The sequence below is a fragment of the Salvelinus sp. IW2-2015 genome, linkage group LG4q.1:29 (genome assembly GCF_002910315.2).
Source record: "Salvelinus sp. IW2-2015 linkage group LG4q.1:29, ASM291031v2, whole genome shotgun sequence".
Classification (NCBI taxonomy): Eukaryota; Metazoa; Chordata; class Actinopteri; order Salmoniformes; family Salmonidae; genus Salvelinus; species Salvelinus sp. IW2-2015.
The window spans coordinates 47,608,331-47,628,267 of NC_036842.1; positions in this window are offsets into that span (position 1 = coordinate 47,608,331).

The window sequence follows — 19,937 nt, forward strand, 5'->3', positions numbered from 1 at the left end:
CCTAGCCCTCACCCTCCGATCCAACAGGTCCCAGATGTGCTCAATGGGATTGAGATCCGGGCTCTTCGCTAGCCATGGCAAAACACTGACATTTCTGTCTTGCAGAAAATCCCGCACAGAACGAGCAGTATGGCTGGTGGCATTGTCATGCTGGAGGGTCATGTCAGGATGAGCCTGCAGGAAGGGTACCACATGAGGGGGGAGGTGTCTTCCCTGTAACGCACAGCATTGAGATTGCCTGCAATGACAACAAGCTCAGTCCGATGATGCTGTGACACACCGCCCCAGACCATGATGGACCTTCCACCTCCAAATTGATCCTGCTCCAGAGTACAGGCCTCGGTGTAACGCTCATTCCTTCGACAATAAACGCGAATACGAGCATCACCCCAGGTGAGACAAAACCGCAACTCGTCAGTGAAGAGCACTTTTTGCCAGCCCTGTCTTAATTTGTGCCCATAGGCGACGTTGTTGTCGGTATGTTTGGTGAGGACCTGCCTTACAACAGGCCTACAAGCCCTCAGTCCAGCCTCTCTCAACCTATGAGGACAGTCTGAGCACTGATGGAGGGATTGTGTGTTCCTGGAGTAACTCGGCAGTTGTTGCCATCCTGTACCTGTCCCGCAGGTGTGATGTTCGCATGTACCGATCCTGTGCAGGTGTTGTTACATGTGATCTGCCACTGCGAGGACGATCAGCTGTCCGTACTGTCTCCCCGTAGCGCTGTATTACGCGTCTCACAGTACCGACATTGCAATTTATTGCCCTGGCCACATCTGCAGTCCTCATGCCTCCTTGCAGCATGCCTAAGGTCGTTCACGCAGATGAGCAGTGATCCTGGGCATTCTCCTTTTGGTGTTTTTCAGAGTCAGTAGAAAGGCCTCTTTAGTGTCCTAAGTTTTCATAACTGTACCTTAATTGCCTACCATCTGTAAGCTGTTAGTGTCTTAATGACCATTACACAGGTGCATGTTCATGAATTGTTTATGGTTCATTGAACAAGCATGAGAAACTGTGTCAATCATGGACAAACAGTACCTGTAAATATATTTTCGCTTGCGCTGCAATACTTTGAGGTGTGTCCTTAAAAACAAGCATAAAAGTTTATTATGTTACTTTTTTTACTTAAGTTTGTAAATATTTTTATAAACTCATATTTGTCTTAACTGCATTGTTAGTTAAGGGCTTGTATGTAAGCATTTCACGGTAAGGTCTACAGCTGTTGTATTCCGCGCACGTGACAAATAAAATTTGATTTGATTGTAAACGTGACAATTTCATGCAGCAACAGGGGTGTAGAGCTGCCGGCGCAGAGAAGCGGCGTTCCCTCGCGTTTTTCTATTTGAGAATACACAGAGCTGGTCAAACTATTTCTGGAAAATGTATTCTGATAAATCTAAATAAATTATATTGAATTACCAACAAAAAAAGAAAAACAATAGAATGACAAACCAAATAAATATGTATAGCAGCCTAGAGGTAGGTGAATGGTGGTTTCTTCCCTGTCTTCTCTCTGGCGATGGCAAGAAATCTGAACAACTATATGTGCACAATGTGTGCACTGCGGAGGCCCGTCAGCAGTTAATAAAACTCGACGGTCCCCCTTTCTACTTTTGCAGAGTGGAGCCCAGAACGATACAGTATGTGACCACTTGGATACGGCGACACCATTCTAAGTAGGACACCCAAACCAGAGTAGCCATCGCAAAGCCCAAGGAGCTTGACCCTCTCTGGAAGTTGCTGTAGTCCTGCTAGGGATATTTTGACTGCCCGTTCTAGCTTGGTACGTCAGGGTGGGTAATTGGACATTTGAATTGGGGCAAGTTGGAGGTAGTAATGCATTTAGGTTATTATTTATTGAGATGCATGAACACACCACAACAAAATATTGATTTTTATGGCTGTTTTAAAACGAATTTCTGCAATTCTACTAGTAATGATTTATATTCACTACTTGGTCAATTCATTAGATAGCATGTTTAATCAATCTGTTTTCTATTACTCTGTAATAGGGTATATTGTAACTCAAATATCTATTTATGACACAGTGTGTAAGCTACACAATACAATTAAATGCCTAATCGTAATGAAGCTTTCCTCGCAAACTGTGCAATGATATTAAGCTATATGTATTTGTATATATATTAGGCTATAGCCTACAATAAAACACAGCAAAAAAAGAAATGTCATCTCTCACTGTCAACTGCGTTTATTTTCAGCTAACTCAACATGTGTAAATATTTGTATGAACATAACAAGATTCAACAACTGAGACATAAACTGAACAAGTTCCACAGACATGTGACTAACAGAAATGGAATAAGTGTCCCTGAACAAAGGGGGGTCAAAACCAAATTAACAGTCAAGTATCTGGTGTGGCCACCAGCTTAATTAAGTACTGCAGTGCATCTCCTCCTCTTGGACTACACCAGATTTGCCAGTTCTTGCTGTGAGATGTTACCCCACTCTTCCACCAAGGCACCTGCAAGTTCCCGGACATTTCTGGGGGGGAATGGCCCTAGCCCTCACCCCGATCCAACAGGTCCCAGATGTGCTCATGGGATTGAGATCCGGGCTCTTCGCTAGCCATGGCAAAACACTGACATTTCTGTCTTGCAGAAAATCCCGCACAGAACGAGCAGTATGGCTGGTGGCATTGTCATGCTGGAGGGTCATGTCAGGATGAGCCTGCAGGAAGGTACCACATGAGGGGGGAGGGTGTCTTCCCTGTAACGCACAGCATTGAGATTGCCTGCAATGACAACAAGCTCAGTCCGATGATGCTGTGACACACCGCCCCAGACCATGATGGACCTTCCACCTCCAAATTGATCCTGCTCCAGAGTACAGGCCTCGGTGTAACGCTCATTCCTTCGACAATAAACGCGAATACGAGCATCACCCCAGGTGAGACAAAACCGCAACTCGTCAGTGAAGAGCACTTTTTGCCAGCCCTGTCTTAATTTGTGCCCATAGGCGACGTTGTTGTCGGTGATGTTTGGTGAGGACCTGCCTTACAACAGGCCTACAAGCCCTCAGTCCAGCCTCTCTCAACCTATTGAGGACAGTCTGAGCACTGATGGAGGGATTGTGTGTTCCTGAGTTAACTCGGGCAGTTGTTGCCATCCTGTACCTGTCCCGCAGGTGTGATGTTCGCATGTACCGATCCTGTGCAGGTGTTGTTACATGTGATCTGCCACTGCGAGGACGATCAGCTGTCCGTACTGTCTCCCCGTAGCGCTGTATTACGCGTCTCACAGTACAGACATTGCAATTTATTGCCCTGGCCACATCTGCAGTCCTCATGCCTCCTTGCAGCATGCCTAAGGTACGTTCACGCAGATGAGCAGTGATCCTGGGCATCTTCCTTTTGGTGTTTTTCAGAGTCAGTAGAAAGCCTCTTTAGTGTCCTAAGTTTTCATAACTGTTGACCTTAATTGCCTACCATCTGTAAGCTGTTAGTGTCTTAATGACCATTACACAGGTGCATGTTCATGAATTGTTTATGGTTCATTGAACAAGCATGAGAAACTGTGTTTAAACCCTTTACAGTGAAGGTCTGTGAAGTTATTTGGATTTTTACAAATTATCTTTGAAATACAGGGTCCTGAAAAATGAACTTTTCTTTTTTTACTGAGTGTAGCTATATCACGTAGTCGTAGATTTATAAGGCTATAGGCCTGATGCAAATTATTATTGTTTCTTCCTAGACTGGCTGAATGCACAGAGCTATCCTTCAGCACCACAAGTTGGTTCAACTTTTTTTAAATCGTTGCACGATCTTGGCGGTGTCTTTCAGCACCACAAATGGCGCACCAATTGCTTAAAATGGCATCTCATCAATAGTCGTATTATTATTATTATTACACATATCACTTCTCACAATGGTGCTCATTTAGTAAAGTTAGAACAAAGCTGAATCAATTTCTCGTAAGATCACATAATGATGAATTAGCATTTTAACGTAACAGAACCAAATATAATACCATGGCATAGTATGTCTATAATGTTACTGTTACACCAAAAACACATAATTTAGCATTTTTTTGTACCATTTTTTTAACAATAGAAAACATACACATACGAATGACAACATACAGACGCTCACAAACATCCACAACATCACCCCTGCCCAGACCCACCTGCTCACACCCCCATTTCCAGCGCCCGCATCACTCTCCGCCACATGGCCTCAAACTGCACCATTTTGTTTCTCTCCGCTGCCCATGCACTTTCGACATTTAGATAATAAAGCATTAGATCTTTCCATTGCGTTGACAATGAAGGACTTGTTGATTTCCAGTTTTTAAGCATACATTTTTTCAAGATGATTGACAAGAAAAGTATTGTCCAACCCATCGCGTATATAACTCCACCCTCATATGCCATGTCTTGAAATATGCAGACAGAGATTAAAAGTACATTTATATTGTACAACTTCTGACAGCCAACTATCTAACTCCGCCAATAACTTTTGGTCTTTATAGCACTTCCCGAAAGCATGGATTATTGAGTCATTGTTAGTTTTACATTTAAGACATGACTCTGCCATTGTGCTGTTGTCACGTTCCTGACCTGTTTTCTGTTAGTTTTGTATGTGTTAGTTGGTCAGGACGTGAGTTTGGGTGGGCAGTCTATGTTTTCTGTTTCTATGTTGGTGAATGGGTACCTAATATGGTTCTCAATTAGAGGCAGGTGGTTTTCATCTCCTCTGATTGAGAATCATATTAAGGTAGGTAGTTTCACAGTGTTTGTTTGTGGGTGATTGTCTCCTGTGTCTTTCGTGTCAGTGTATGTGCACCACACGGGACTGTTTTGGCTGTTCGTTCGTTTGATGTAGTCTGTTCCTGTTCGTGAGTTCTGCGTGTAGTATGTAAGTTCCATGTTCAGGTCTGTCTACGTCGTGTTTGTTATTTTGTAATTTTCAAGTGTTTTCGTGTTCATTTCGTATTTCAATAAATATCATTTATGTCATCATACCTCGCTGCGTGTTGGTCATGCTCCTCTTCGTATGAAGAGGAGGAGGAACACCGTTACAGCTGTAGAATTTGTGAATTTTGTCTCTTGTGTAATAAATTAGACAAATTAGTTTATACTTGATTAAGCGTACATTTTCATTAACTGAAATATTGTTAGCTATGTTCCAACATTCTCTCCATCTTGTCCCAATATCAGTTCTTTTTTAAGTCTTGGTTCCAAATTAATATTTTTTTCTAAGAGATTGTCAGTTGGATAGGCTATCTGCAAGGTTTTGTGTATCTTTATGAATATCCTTTTCTGACTCAAATAGGATTCCCTCAAGATTGCTCTGAAATTTCTTGATATAATACTTTTAAGTTGCATGTATTTAAAAATAGCTACGTTGGTCAGTCTAAAATTGCTTTTTAATTCTGTCATGGAAATACATGTATTTCCTATTACCAAGTAATTTACGTTTTCCATGCCTTTAGTTTTCCATGTGGACCAATTTATCTGTGTGTTCTGAAAAGCTATCCAATTATTGTTCCATGGGGTTGTGTTTTTAGGGATTGATATTGGTTCTTGTAGAATACGATTAATTTTCTTCCATATTGTTATGGGGTTCTTAACTACGAAGTTGTGCATGTTCCTAGCTTTATCCTTTGAGAATAGACACGTGAATGAGTATGCGTATCTTCAATTTGTACACATTGTTCCTCCTTAGTGCGTTTAACTATACACCAGTGGAGGCTCCTCAGAGGAGGAAGGGGATCCTCCTCAGTGAAATTTCATAAAAATAAAAATGTAAAAGGTTATCCTTTTTAAATAAAACTATACTAAATATATTCATATGTCACCAAATAATTGATTAAAATACACTGTTTTGCAATGAAGGTCTACAGTAACTTCAACAGCACTGTCTGGGTAGCACCATGGTGTAGCCAGGGGACAGCTAGCTTCCGTCCTCCTCTTAGGAGGCTCGTAGGCCTCACCCCGTTCCATAGATGTACATGGTTATTATGACCAATTCTGGAGGACGTCCTCCAACCAATCAAAGATTTTGCATGAACTGACATGTTGTCCATCCAATCATAGAATCAGAGAATTAACCTAGTGTGTTGTATTGGGATTGTGCCACAGAACATTATGGGGGTTCTATGTGTTAGCTTGGTGACATTGTTGGGTAGAGATTAAGAGTGATAGTTTAGCATTTTTTAGATATAATTCGTTTTTTCAAATTACTGGAGACGGATGAGGTAAATTGTTTTCTTGGTTTTAGAACTTGTTTTTTTGTGTCCAGTTGTCCAGTGCAATTTATTTATATTTGCCTTGCTAACTTCAGTAGCTAGCTACCAGCTCGAGTGTGCAGTTTTCTCCGCCAGAATGGTAGAATGGCCAACGTTGCCACGCTGTGGACTTTTTGTTGAAGAACCCCTTTCATTCTCTGGGGAACACGGAAAAGGTGCGAATTAAAAGTGAGGGTCATCCTCTGCCTGAGAACAGTTTCATGAAGACGGATGAGAAGGTCAGGGTGTACAATACCAACTGGTATCAAAAGTATAGCCGGTTAACAGGGAGCCTTTCATCAAGCCGCCTGTATTGCTGGCCTTGCCTGCTTTTTGGAAAGTCTGAGCCTTGGTCGAAAGGTGGGTACAATCTGCTTTTAGAGGACACGACGACAGGCAAAGTTCCGTCAACGAGAGCAACTACAAGGAGCTTGCAGAGGTAAATACACTTTACGATTCATTACTTGCTGAACATATCGAACTTTCGACTGTCTTTTCTGGGATGTCGAAAACAATTCCGAATGATTTGATAGCTTCCATCGCATCATCCATTAAAAGTAAGATTAAAGAGAGCGGTTGACGGCGTGCATTTCTTTCACGTGCGCTCAAGTAGGCTTTCCACTTTCTTCTGGTAACTTTATTTATTTGGCAAAGTTGATAACACATAATCACTCCGGACAGACACAAGCAAAAACTCATGACATAAATGTTGCAGCAGCCTAGGCTACACCTAAACATTGGAAATCTGACATGCTGTACGGTATGAAAATGAGACTATTTTTCAGTTTGATCAACTGTAGGCTACTAATAAGAGCAGCTGCATACAGCCTATGTGCGCTGCTGTCCATTTGGTCAGGGTAACTAATTGGTAACGTTATGTATTTATAGTCCATTTGTGAGTCAGGAGAAAATGTGAACGTGATCAAATTTTGTTTATATTCAAAATTGGCCTGGCTAGGCTGCCTATACCTTTTTAATCCAAAATGATTAACTGGAATGAATCATTCAACATAATAGTGATGACAGATATGAGTATATTTGTTACAAGGCCTGCAGTTGCACAGGCCTGCATGATGCCAGCATGCATAAAGCAATCTAAGCTCTGTGAGTTCTATTGTCTGTCAGTGTCGAGGTAGAGGAAATCCCCCACCTAATCCAGTCGAAATATAATTTCTAAGAACAAATAGAAGGTAGCTGCAGTTTGACAGGGTTTTTTTTCAGGAGTTTTTTAAAACCATGTGACTTAATTAGGAAAACGTGTCTCATCGTAGCCCATGTAAATCTTTTTTACAACTGATTAATCACTGTCATACCTTATAGGGTCCAGAGTTTTCCTAGTTAGGTTAACATATAAGGCAAACTCCAGGCCCCAGGGGGTTAACATTTTCCCACCGCTTTGGGACCTATGATGCCACCAGTCTGCTTGCAGTTGTCAGTTATCGTCAGGTATGTGGACGATCAGGGCTTTATTCACAACCGTTTCTTTGGCTACTTTGATGTGTCAAGTGTGCGAGATGCGCAGTCTGTTTGATTTGATGAATTTTGACATGTCTGAGTTTAACTTCATGGAGAAACTCGTTGTCTAAACCTACGATGGCGCAGCTGTAATGGAATGTATCTGCTGTTTGTATTTACACCTAAGTCCCCTCCTGTTCCCTGATTTAAGTGGTGATGACTACTCCACTCCACTACAGTTGTCAACTTTCTCCTGACATGAACTGAAGCCACGTCTCATGTGCCCGCTCATCCACTGGCACATTGAATGTTTCCCCTCCAAGCACCCTGAGTACCCCTATCAATTTTCTCTCATTACTGTGTGTAGTATCAATCACATACAAAAACACAATCCCATTATTACACATCAATGATTTTACTCCTTGCTTGGAATAGCTCATTTTTAGATATTTTGTCTAACTGTGTAGTGTGTTGTGTTTGTTTTTTGTCTTGCCAGTCAAATCCTGTCCTGCACTGGTGAAGCCTCTGAATATCTCAACTCATGCCACATACCCTCATTCAATCACTGCTGTGATCCCTTTCCAACACTGTGTAAGTAGCCCTCTCATTCCCATTCCCCATAACATTGTACTATAAATGTAATTATTAAACGCTTTAGGTTCAAATAATTAGTCTTTGACGATTTCTGAAAGACACTTTGTGGTCTCTGTGCGTTCTGCGCCTATACTATGGGTCTCCCATCCTCCTCAATTTTTTAAGTCACCAGCCTCCACTGCCATACACTGAGTATACAAAAAATGAATAACACCTGCTCTTTCCATGACATAGACTGACCAGATTTATTCAGGTGACGGCTATGATCCCTTATTGATGTCACTTGTTCAATCCAATTCAATCAGTGTACTGTGGCTGAAGGGAAGGAGACAGGTTAAAGAAGTAGTTTTAAGCCTTGTAACAATTGAGACATGGATTGTGTATGTATGCCATTCAGAGGGCGAATGGACAAGACAAAAGATTTATGCGCACTGAGGCGCACACGCTCCTAATATGCACAACCAGAATGACAGAGACATAGGACACAGACGGAACTCCGACATAACACTGGAAAACAAAGGAAAGCATACATTGAATTAAATTAACAGAACTTCTACCTCAAGAGTCTTGTGAGCGTTCATGTGCACAATAAACACAGTGCCCACTCAGAGGGTAAGACATGGTTGGCTAAATAAGAATGTATCATAGACCTATCAAATATGAAAAATAAATGTATGTGTTGCAATAAATGGTACGGGGATGGAATGATGAAACGCTAACAATTAGGGCCTATGCATTTAAACATGTGAAAGCAAGAGCAAACATTTCAACAAGATAAAAAAAACACTCCACTGCGCCTATGGTGCGTCTTCGCCAAAGTAATACTTCATTTGAAACATATTCCAAATGCAAGCTTCGTAAGTAAATAATCATATTCAAGTAATTGTTACATACCAGTAGGCCTATATTAGTAATTGTTGCCCAATTGCTGATGAGATTGCAAAGTTAACCCTTTAAACTAACTCCTAACCTTAAAACCTAACCCCTAGACTAGCTAACGTTAGCCAGCTAGTCAACGTTAGCATTAGCTACCTAGCCACCTAGCTAACTTTAGCCACAACAAATTGGAATTCATAACGTATCATACGTTTTGAGAATTCACAACATACTGTATCATACGAATTGTAACATATCATACATAGCATCCAACAATGTATACATACAATATGAAACATAACATATCATACTAAATGGAGTGTATTTACGTACAGAATAATGAGATATGCTATGAGACCAGGTTGATCCACCGCATCCACCAATGTCGGACTTGCGTTTGTCAAACCAGGAAACATCCTGAAAATCTCACAATAATGTATATAGCGTCCGAACGGTTTGGGCTACAAACTAATATGACCCTTCTATGGAAAGATGAGACTCACAAACTCAATGGTGTTCTTCGTTTGAAGTCGGACCGCCGATGTGCCAACTTCTGTCTGTAGCGTCTGAACGGTTTGGTATAAAAAACATAATGGAATGGGAGACACCCACCAGGTGGTGGGTGTCTGTCTGTTGCCAGTTCGTCTTGTCCCGTCAAGTCCTACCAGCGTGTTCCCGTGTTCCCTGTGCTCTAGTTTTTGCTTTTCTAGTCTTTCTGCCCGTCCTGTACCTGCCTGACTCTGATTTGGATTACAATTCTTTGCCTACCTTGACCTACATATTGCCTGCCCCTTGTACTGTAATAAACTGTGAGATTAGTACTATCCGCCTCCTGTGTCTGCATCTGGGTCTTAGCCTGAGCCGAGATAGTATGAACTGGCCATGACTGACCCAACAGACTCGGACCAGCGCCGCAACGATGTCTCCTCCCAAGGAGGCACCATTGGAAGACACAAGGAGTTACTGCAAAGCCTTATGGAGGGACTCCATACTCTGGCAGAACGCCATGACCATATATTCAGTACATTGCTGGAGCAATTCCACAGATTCACAACTAGGCAGCAAGCCTCAACAGTAATCCCCCAGACTCTCAGCAACCCCGCCACCAACGGCGCTTATTTCCAGCCTACCCCATTGTCCCGAGAACCTTGCTTACCTCCTCCAGAGCGCTACGTAGGAGATTCTGGAACCTGTTGGGCGTTTCTCTCCCTTGTGCTCCCTCATCTTCGAGCTGTAACCTTCTTCGTTCCCCTCGGACCGCTCAAAGATAGCGTATTTGATCATGTCCGGGAGGGCCCTCGTCTGGGCTACGGTGGTGTTGGAGTAACATTCCACCGTTTTCCTCAGTCTAGAGGAGTTTGTGGCGGAGGTATGTAAGGTGTTCGATTCTCCGTTGTCCGGGAGAGAGCCTTAAACATGGCTAGCGGGCACTACAAGTGCCTGGTCCCGTCAGTTCGTGGTGGAGGTTGATGCCTCAGACATCGGAGTGGTGGCTGTCCTGTCCAAGCGTTCTGCCCAGGACCAGAAGCTGCATCCATCCGTTTCCTTTCCCATCGTTTTAACCCTGCTGAGAGGAACTGTGACGTGGGAAATCGAGAATTACTCACAGTTAAGATGTTGTTGGAGGAGTGGAGGCACTGGTTAGAAGGGGTGAAACATCCATTCTTGGTGTTGATGGACCATAAGAACCTGGAATATCTCTGCACCGCCAAGCGTCTCAACTCTAGGCAGGTGAGATGGGCCCTGTTATTCGCTCATTTCCGTTTCACTATCTCCTACCGCCCGGGGTCCAAGAATGTGAAGCCTGACGCACTTTCACATCTGTACAGAAACGGTACAACACCATCGGACCCCGAGAACTCCTGTCTACTTCCTGTCTAGCGGCTACTATCATCTGGGGAATAGAGAGTCTGATCCACAAGGCTAACCAGATGTTTGTTCTGGACTCTGCCTGTGCTCTGCATGGCTGACGTTTTACATTCTCCCAACCAATTGTGCTATTTTGTAATCTTTTTGTGTTTTGTGTAACTTATTTTTTTTATTATTTTGTACATAATGTTGCTGTTACCGTCTCTTATGACCGAAAATAACTTCTGCACATCAGAACAGCGATTACTCACCACGGACTGGAAGAAACGTTTTCCTTTAATGAGTCCGACGAGAAGGATGTACTGCTTTCACTGGAACAGGCCCAGATCCCCGTAATTTGCTTGAAGAAAAGACGGAGGAAAAGGGGCCGCAGATCAGGCTGCCTTCTGAGAATCTGTAGGCGGGCAAGTAAACCCCCACTGCCATCCATTCTTCTTGCTAACGTGCAATCATTGGAAAATAAAATTGATAACCTACGATTAAGATTATACAACCAACGGGACATTAAAAATTGTAATATCTTATGTTTCACCGAGACGTAGCTGAACGATGATACGGATAATATGGAGCTGGTGGGATTTACCATGCACCGGCAGAACAGAGAAGCTACGTCTGATAAGACGATAGGTGGGGGTGTGTGTCTATTTGTCAATAACAGCTGGTGCACGATGTATAATATTAAAGAAGTCTTGAGGTATTGCTTGCCTGAGGTAGAGTACCTTATGATAAGCTGTAGACCACACTATCTACCAAGATAGTTCTCATCTATATTATTCGTAGCCATCTATTTACCACCACAGAACGAAGCTGGCACTAAGACTGCACTCAACCAACTCTATAAGGCCGGGGACTTTAATGCAGGCAAACTTAAATCAGTTTTACCAAATATTTACCAGCATGTCACATGTGCAACCAGAGGGGAAAACATTGTAGACAACCTTTACTCTACACACAGAGATGCATACATATCTCTCCCCGCCCTCAATTTGGCAAATCTGACCATAATTCTATCCACCTGATTTCTGCTTACAAGCAAAATCTAAAGCAGGAAGTACCAGTGACTCGCTCAATACGGAAGTTGTCAGATGACACAGATGCTACACTACAGGACGGTTTTGCTAGCACAGACTGGAGTGTGTTCCGGGATTCATCCAGTGGCATTGAGGAGTACACCACCTCAGTCATCGGCTTCATTAATAAATGCATCGACAACGTCGTCCCCACAGTGACCATATGTACATATCCCAACCAGAAGCCATGGATTACAGGCAACATCCGCATCGAGCTAAAGGCTGGAGGTGCCTCTTTCTAGGAGCGGGAGACTAATACAGACGCTTATAAGAAATCCCGCTATGCCCTCAGATGAACCATCAAACAAGCAAAGCGTCAATACAGGATTAAGATTGAATCCTACTTCACCGACTCTGACGCTCCTAGGATGTGGCAGGGCTTGAAAACTATTACGGACTACAAAGGGACACTCAGATGCGAGTTGCCCAGTGACTCAAGCCTACCAGACGAGCTAAATGCCTTTTTATGCTCGCTTCGAGGCAAGCAACACTGAAGTATGCACGAGAGCACCAGCTGTTCTGGATGACTGTGTGATAACGTTCTCGGTAGCCGATGTGAACAACACCTTTAAACAGGTTAACATTCACAAAGCCGCTGGGCCAGACGGATTACCAGTACGTGTACTCAAAGCATGCGCGGACCAACTCTCAAGTGTCTTCACGGACCAACCTCTCCCTGACCGAGTCTGTAATAACTACAGTTTCAAGCAGACCACCATAGTTCCTATTCCCAAGGAAGCGAAGGTAACCTGCCTAAATGATTACCGCCCCGTAGCACTCACGTCGGTAGCCATGAAGTGCTTTGAGAGGCTGGTCATGGCTCACATCAACAGCATCTTCCTGGACACCCTAGACCCACTCCAATTCGCTTACCGCCCTAACAGATCAACAGATGACGCAATCTCAATCGCACTCCACACTGCCCTTTTCCACCTGGACAAAAGGAACACCTATGTGGGAATGCTGTTCATTGACTACAGCTCAGCGTTCAACACCATAGTGCCCACAAGGCTCATCACTAAGCTAAGGACTCTGGGACTAAACACCTCCCTCTGCAACTGGATCCTGGACTTCCTGACGCCCCCAGGTGGCAAGAGTAGGCAACAACACATCTGCCACGCTGATCCTCAACACTGAGGCCCCTCAGGGGTGTGTACTTAGTCCCCTCCTGTACTCCGTTCACCCACGACTGCGTGGTCAAACACGACTCCAACACCATCATTAAGTTTGCTGACGACTCAACACTGGTAGGCCTGATTACCGACAACGATGAGTCGGCCTATAGGAAGGTCAGAGACAGGACAACAACCTCTCCCTCAACGTGATCAAGAGAAAGGAGTTGATCATGGATTACAGGGAAAGGCGGGACGAACAGGCCCACATTAACATTGATGGGGCTGTAGTGGAACTGGTCGAGAGTTTAAAGTTCCTTGGTGTCCACATCACCAATGAACTATCATGGTCCAAACATACCAATACAGTCATGAAGAGGGCACGTCAAACACTTTTCCCCCTCAGGAGACTGAAAAGATTTGTCATGAGTCCCCAGATCCTCAAAAGGTTCTACAGCTGCACCATCGAGAGCATCCTGACCGGTTGCATAGGCGGTGCCTGGTATGGAAATTGCTCGGCATCTGACCGTAAGGCGCTACAGAGGGTAGTGCATATGGCCCAGTACATCACTGGAGCCATACTTCCTGCCCTCCAGGACCTCTATATCAGGCGATGTCAGAGGAAAGCCCATCAAATTGGACTCCAGTCACCCAAGTTATAGACTGTTTTCTCCGCTACCGCACGGCAAGCGGTACCGGAGCGCCAAATCTAGGACCAGAAGGCTCCTCAACAGCTTCTACCCCCAAGCCATACTGCTGAACAATTAATAAAATCGCCACCGGACTATTTACATTGACCTGCTGCTACTCGTTGTTTATTATCTATGCATAGTCACTTGACCCCAACCTACATGTACACTGACTCTTGTTATTCTTATTGTGTTACTTTTTATTATTATTTTTTACTTTAGTCTATTTGGTAATATTTTCATAACTCTTCTTGAACTGCACTGTTGGTAACGGCCTGTAAGTAAGCATTTCACGGTAAGGTCTACATTTGTTGTATTTGGCACGTGACAAAGTTTGATTTGATTTGCTCCAGTCCTGGAATGGGCATATTCCTCAAGACTCACCTGTCATCCTGGCTCCCGTCGGACCTTGGCTTTCATCCAACATCATTTTGGTGGCCCACCATGGTTCCTGACGTCTCTGCGTTCGTTGCCACCTGCACTTTGTGTGTGCAGAACAAGACTCCGCGGCAAGCCCCAGCTGGCCTCCTTCAAACACTCCCTGTTCCTCACCGCCCCTGATCCCATATATCCTTGGACTTCATCATGGGTTTCCCTCCATCAGATGGCAACACCACCATCCTTACGGTGGTGGATAGGTTTTCCAAAGCCACCCATTTTATCTCCCTTCCTAAGTTGCCCTCAGCTAAGGAGACGGCCTAGCTCATGGTGTAGCACGTCTTCCGGATCCATGGACATCCGGTCGACATGGTCTCCAATTACTGTCCTCAGTTCTCATCCCGGTTCTGGAAGGCGTCCTGCACCCTGTCAAACCCTGATGTATTTAATTTCAACTCAGTTCTTCACAATTCCTGACATTTAGTTTAATTAATCTTAGGTCAGTTAGGATCACCACTTTATTTTAAGAATGTGAAATGTCAGATTAATAGTAGAAAGAATGATTTATTTCAGCTTTTATTTCTTTCATCACATTCCCAGTGGGTCAGAAGTTTACATACACTCAATTAGTATTTGGTAGCATTGTCTTTAAATTGTTTAACGTGTGTTGAACATTTCGGGTAGCCTTCCACAAGCTTCCCACAATAAGTTGGGTGAATTTTGGCCCATTCCTCCTGACAGAGCTGGTGTAACTGAGTCAGGCTTGTAGGCCTCCTTGCTCGCACAAGCTTTTTCAGTTCTGCCGACAAATTTTCTATAGGATTGGGGTCAGGGCTTTGTGATGGACACTCCAATACCTTGACTTTGTTGTCCTTAAGCCATTTTGCTTCAACTTTTGAAGTATGCTTGGGGTCATTGTCCAATTGGAAGACCCATTTGCGACCAAGGTTTAACTTCCTGACTGTTGTCTTGAGATGTTGCTTCAATATATCCACATAATTGTCCTGCCTCATGATGCAATCTGTTTTTTGAAACGCACCAGTCCCTCCTACAGCAAAGCACCCCCACACCATGATGCTGCCACCCCTGTGCTTCACGGTTGGGATGGTGTTCTTCGGCATGCAAGCCTCACCCTTTTTCCTCCAAACATAAAGATGGTCATTATGGCCAAACAGTTCTATTTTTGTTTCATCAGACCAGAGGACATTTCTCCAAAAGGTACGATCTTTGTCCCCAAGTGCAGTTGCAAACCATAGTCTGGCTTTTTTTATGGCGGTTTTGGAGCAGTGGCTTCTTCCTTGCTGAGCGGCCTTTCAGGTTATGTCGATATAGGACTTGTTTTACTGTGGATATAGATACTTATGTACCTGTTTCCTCCAGCATCTTCACAGGGTCCTTTGCTGTTGTTCTGGGATTGATATGCACTTTTTGCACCAAAGTGTGTTCATCTCTAGGAAACAGAACGCATCTCCTTCCTGAGCGGTATGACGACTGCGTGGTCCCATGGTGTTTATACTTGCGTACTATTGTTTGTACAGATTAACGTGGTACCTTCAGGCGTTTGGAAATTGCTCCCAAGGATGAACCAGACTTGTGGAGGTCTACAATTTATTTTCTGAGGCTGATTTCTTTTGATTTTCCCATGATGTCAAGCAAAGAGGCACTGAGTTTGAAGGTAGGCTTTGAAATACATCCACAGGTACACCTCCAATTGACTCAAATGATGTCAATTAGCCTAACAGAAGCTTCTAAAGCCATGACATAACTTTCTGGAATTTTCCAAGCTGTTTAAAGGCACAGTCAACTTAGTGTATGTAAACTTCTGACCCACTGGAATTGTGATACAGTGAAATAATCTGTCTGTAAACAATAGTTGGAAAAAATGACTTGTGTCATGCACAAAGTAGATGTCCTAACCGACTTGCCGAAACTATAGTCTGTTAACAAGAAATTTGTGGAGTGGTTCAAAAACGACTTTTTAATGACTCCAACTTAAGTGTATGTAAACTTCCGACTTCAACTGTATGTTTCGTTTTTATAAAAATTTGATTAGAATTATACACTGTCTTTTTAGTCCTTATCAATAGCATAGTGAATTTAATCTTGCTTTTTGACTACGTTGTGCATGCCCATTTCCAGACAGCAATTTACAGTAGGCCTATACCCTATTTTAGCGTAAGTGCTATAGCCTATGTTCAACAATGTATTTCCATGTTTAAGCAATGTAATTAGAACACTGGGGACTACAAATATTTTCAACATATTTAACAAATATGGGGCAGGCTATTTAACAAACTAGGCTATAATGGACTAAGATTGGAGTTGATGACAACACAATACATAAAATGCCATAAATACCGAACTTGAAGCAACCACGTATTTATCCATGGAGGACATTCTGATTGGCCAGTGAGGGGCCAAGCCTCGTGTCACGCCCTGGCCTTAGTATTATTTGTTTTCTTTATTATTTTAGTTAGGTCAGGGTGTGACATGGGGTATGTGTGTGTTTTGGGTGATTATATGGTATAGGGGGTGTTGGTTGTAGTGTATGGGTTTGTGTTGAGTGTGTGTTGAGTGTATGTGTCTAGGTATGTCTATGGTTGAGTGTAGGTGTTTAGGAAAGTCTATGGTTGCCTGATTTGGTTCTCAATCAGAGACAGCTGGTTATTGTTGTCTCTGATTGGGAGCCATATTTAAGGTAGCCATAGGCTTTAGGTGTTTGTGGGTAATTGTCTATGTTGAACGTAAGTAGCTTGTGTGTGCACTTTCGTTTGTAGCTTCACGGTCGTTTGTTGTTTTGTATAGTTTGTATAAGTGTTTCGTTTCGTGTTCATCTTCGTCGTTCTAATAAAAGAAGATGTATTCATATCCCGCTGCGCCTTGGTCCGTCTCTCCTCCACACGATCGTGACACCTCGAAACACGCACAACTTGTTTATTCATCAAAACCCAGCCCTTTCGCACCATCATCAGCTACTGTGCCCATAATTTCAGTTGTGAAAATAGCTAAAATATTTCTGACAAACCCCCAAACCTAGAACGCTAACACCAGAGCTAAGATTTATCTTTTTGGTAGGTTTGTGTTAAAATAGAGTGCTAGATGTAGGGTTATGTTGGAGAACTGACCATTAAGATATTTTTTCACAGTTGCCAAGATGAAGCATGTGATGTACATAGGATAAAGAGTTACAAGCCTGCATGGAGAGGTCATTTTGTTGTTTTGTTGTTATGAAAGTGCAACTCACAAAACAGAGGTTGCACCATCTGAGACTTTGAGGCAAATTGTTTTCAAGAACAAGATGTAAACAGAATGCATCAGATTTCACCAAACCATGGACCACTTGGCAAAGTTTGCCAGCTCTAGTTCCAATAAACAACCCCAGTAATGTTTCCAACCTGCGTGATTTCAAGTTGGTTCAGGACCATTGTTTTGAGTCATTAACCTCTCATATCATTGAAAGCCAAATGTTGTTCACTTGGGTTTTTCACCGAGTCTGCGTCTCAGACATCTTCTCAGACATTGGACTCTGTGACCACTCCCAAAGCCCAGTCAGTCTTCCCCTCCACCTGCACCTCATAGGATAATCTCCCTGAGGAGAAGTCCCCCAGCTAGCACATAACGCTGTGAGAACCATATGTTTCTTGGAGCTTGGTGAGAGCGTGGATGTCCTATGGTTATTTTGCATACAACCTTCCCACAACTTTCTGGGAATGGTGCATGATAGTTGCTTGACATTGGAACATTCTTAACACATTTAAAGGGGAACTGCACCTGCTGATTTGGCTTCGTTTTTTGGCTTGCTCCTCAAGAAATGCTGGTGGCCATGACAGAAGCCAAATGTGAGTTGGCTTGGGGGTGTGGTTTGATGTGGGTGTTTCTTGGGTGCGTCCAAAACACACCTATCTGTCAGAAGCTTTCCCACAGCTCTTTCCTGCTACTCAATCACAACAAATAAACCTCCTGCAGGTTGAGTTCAATAACTACAGGCAGATGTACGGTGAGATGCTCGAGGAAGCTTCGAATAGGTAAATAGCCCACAGAGTAATATGAGAAGAATGCAATTGATGAAATGATGTAGATTTTCTAAACTAAGTGTTTTGATAACTTTCAAATGTATTACAGGTCCATGCAAATAGTCCCATGGAAGCAGTGCTCTGCTAATATAACAATATGCACCTTTCATCTTTCATTCCCAGCCGATACAGATAATGTGCCTATCGGCATTTTGTCTGGTGATAATGGGGCTACCTTGGCAAACATGTCAGAGTGCTCATCGGTTCCTGTGTGGTGTCCCCGATACAACAGGAGTTCCCAAAATGAACAGGGTTTCTCCCGCCCCATATTGACTGATACCATTTGATTCAATAAAAAAAAGATAATACAAGTAAAAGTTGTGTCCAGGAAAATGGTAATGCCGAGTGCCAGGTCTCTCTCAATTCAGAGACATCACTATCAAGCTAGTCTGGACATCATCTTGCAAGTCTCTATGTGCTGGCTCCATACATGTTTCTGGGAACACTCAGAGTCCCTGTTTTATTACCAATGGTAGTTAGTATAGGTAATATCTGACACACGAACAGGTACTATGTTGACGTTTTAATAGGTCAGATAAAACCTACCCAATTTTGTTCCCCATCAAATGACAGAGGCTGCCGTCTGGTAAAAGCATCTTCAGTCCATCTGTAGAAATAGGCAGATGTTGTGACAGTGAATTTTCAAGGTCATTTACTGATTAATTACTGGAATAATTAATTGATCTAATTGATTTATTTAATTTGGTTATCCTATCCAAATTAACCTAAGTGGGGCACCATTAGGGGTTTTGATATGGAGAGACCCCTTGAATTAACTATATCAGTAGTTATCATTAACTCAATATCAACAATAGTCTTAATCAACAGTCAATTTACCATATTCTCATTCTGAATGGTTGTTGAGCTCGGAAACTTCAAGAACCCAATCGCTTGGTAATGGATTCAAAACAAAAAATAATTCATTTAAGGTTTTATTTAATAGACTAAATAAGTTGGAAAATTAGGTCGTTAACAGATACAATAGTATCTACATGCACTGTAGTCTTACAACCCACCCCTCAGAGCCTGATTCCTCTCTAGGTTTCTTCTTAGGTTCCTGCCTTTCTAGGGAGTTGTTCCTAGCCACATGCTTCTACATCTGCATTGCTTGCTGTTTGGGGTTTTCGGCTGGGTTCTATATAAGCATTTTGTGACAGCTGCAAATGTATAATACATTTGACTTGTATGAACATTTTCACATATCTGTGACCAATGGTTCTCCATAATGTTTTCCTTTAGATCTGTTTCCCATTTTTTCCATGTCGGTTATTTTTCAACCCTTGATATAACTTGGCAATCAACGTCTTTGGCGTAGCAGGTTATTTCAGTATGTTTAAATTCATCTAGATTCTGCCACTCACAAAACAGGTTGGACCATCCACATCTGTCGAGACTTTGAGGCAAACTTATCTCAGGAACAAGAAGTAAACAGATTGCATCAGATTTCATTAACCATGGACCACTGGCAAAAGTTTGCAGACTCAGCAGGTTCCAGTGTCCAAGTATCGTTTCCAACCTGTGTGAGATCAAGTTGGTTCAGGACTATTGAGTTCAGTCATTAACCTCTAATATCATT